The sequence below is a fragment of the Macrobrachium rosenbergii genome, chromosome 55 (genome assembly GCF_040412425.1).
Source record: "Macrobrachium rosenbergii isolate ZJJX-2024 chromosome 55, ASM4041242v1, whole genome shotgun sequence".
Classification (NCBI taxonomy): Eukaryota; Metazoa; Arthropoda; class Malacostraca; order Decapoda; family Palaemonidae; genus Macrobrachium; species Macrobrachium rosenbergii.
Window position 1 is genome coordinate 30297768 of NC_089795.1, and position 2500 is coordinate 30300267.

Genomic DNA, 2500 nt, shown 5'->3' on the forward strand with positions numbered 1-2500 from the left:
ATATTATATATATATATATATATAATTATATATATATATATAATATATATATATATAATTATATATATATATATATATATATATATATATATATATATATATATATATATATATATATATATTATATATATATATATATATATATAATTATATATATATATATATAATATATATATATATATATTATATATATATATATATATATATATATATATATATATATATATATATATATATTATATATATATATATATATATATATATATATTATATATATATATATATATATATATATATATATTATATATATATATATATATATATATATATATATATATATTATATATATATATATATATATATATATATGTAGTATATAAATGTATATATATATATATATAATATAATATAATATATATATATATATATATATATATATATATATATATATATATATATATATATATATATATATATATATAATGTCTGTCTTGTATCCGTGAAATAAAATCGCCTAAATATTTGTTAAAAAGCTTCTTGAAAATAATATACTATCTATAAAAGAAAGAGAATTAAACACTTCCACCTACAGATTTGAAACATGGTCGTTATGTTTATCAATAGTTTTGTTCTTTATTGCCTATTTCTATGTTAAACAGAGAGTTGGTAGCGTCTTTATAAAAATGTTTGGTACAAAGATGACTTATACAATTTAAATTTGACAAAATTCCGAACAGTTCCGTTACATTGACAATACTGTAAAAAATCTAAATCAAGTTTTGCTTTTTCTAGTTTTTTGTAGCCTTTCTCGAGGTTCCGACTTTTTTGTAATAGGTCTGATCCGTATCTTCGGCGTATAAGTTGATGAAAATGGTTAAATCCTCTTGATCTGATTTGAAGTGGGAAGAGAAACGCATAAAAGAAGCTACGAAGATCCATATTAAAAAAAAAGGGGGGGCGGGAGGTTAGCGGTAACAGTTCCCCGACTCGTAGTAGTTAAGCAGAAGTATCAAAAAACAGAAGTAGGCGACGGCCAGTGGCACACATCAGCGCGAAGGTGGACCATGGAAATGTACTAATCTCAGCACAATTCTTTATTTCCAACGTTTCGTAATAAATAACTATTACATCATCAGGGAATCTGTTGAATAATCAATAAAATTACTTTAAAAATTGCTCGAAAAATCAATAAAATTCATAAAATACAGCACAATTAGAATACAAGATAAAAAAAAATAAAAAAAAATGACAAAAGCAAAATCAAAGACCGCTAACCAACCTTTATACCAAGAAGGCAGAAGACAGATTGTATAAATAAAAAGTTAACTCAGGTAGTGCTGAGTGGAGGAGGTCTGGGTATTTAACTGGGGAACTAGTTGTTTAATAAATAATGATTCCAGGACAGGCAGTTTCGCATGCATTGGTTGTTTGGCCTATGATACGGAAATCATTTCTGTCAATATATGTTTTACAAATTTTTTACCTCTAAGGTGGTATATAAGTATACTTGCCTTAAGTGTAACTCTGGGACATATGTCGGATCCACGAGGAGGTTACTGAGGGTCAGAATCGATTCTCATCGGGGATTAAGTTTTCGGACTGGCTGTAGGCTCTCCAGTCCCAAGCATTCAAGCTTAAGAAACCATTCAAAATTTGTAAAATATTAATAGAAATGATTTCTGTATCATAGGCCAAACAACCAATGCAGGCGAACTGCCTATCTGGAATCATTATTTATTAAACAACTAGTTCCCCCAGTTAAATATCAGACCTTTTCCACCAACTCTGAGTTAACTTTTTATTTATATTCTGTCTTCTGCCTTCTTGGTATAAAATTGGTTAGCGGTCTTTGATTTTGCTTTTATGTCCTTTTGTTTTTTTCGTATTTATCTTGTATTCTAACTGTTGCTGTATTTTGTAGAATTTATTGATTTTTTAAACAATTTTTAGAAAATTTTATTCATTATTCAACAGATTCCCTGATGATGTAATAAAGTTATTTATTGCGAACGTTGGAAATAAGTATGCTGAGATTAGTACGTTTCCATGGGCCCACCTTCAGCGCTGATGTGTGCCACTGTCGGCGACGTTTCCATGGGCCACCTTCGCGCTGATGATGTGCCACTGGCCGACGTTCCATGGGCCACCTTCGGCGCTGATGTGTGCACTGGCGACGTTTCCATGGGCCACCTTCGCGCTGATGTGTGCCACTGGCCGACGTTTCCATGGGCCACCTTCGCTGATGTGTGCCACTGGCGACGTTTCCATGGGCCCTTCGCGCTGATGTGTGCCACTGGCCGACGTTTCCCATGGGCCACCTTCGGCTGATGATGTGCCACTGGCCGACCGTTTCATGGGCCACCTTCGCGCTGATGTGTGCCGCACTTGCTGGCCGACGTTTCCTTGGGCCACCTTCGCGCTGATGTGTGCCACTGGCCGACGTTTCCATAGGCCGCCTTCAGCGGCGTGATGTGCCACTGGCCGACGTTTTCCATGGGCC

The 2500-nt window shown here is 32.6% G+C and overlaps 1 long non-coding RNA gene across 1 annotated transcript in view; it reads left to right on the plus strand.

The window, feature by feature from the left end:
* LOC136835888 (uncharacterized) overlaps positions 1-2500 on the plus strand; it is a 188232-nt gene that overhangs the window by 9272 nt on the left and 176460 nt on the right. The window lies entirely within an intron of this gene.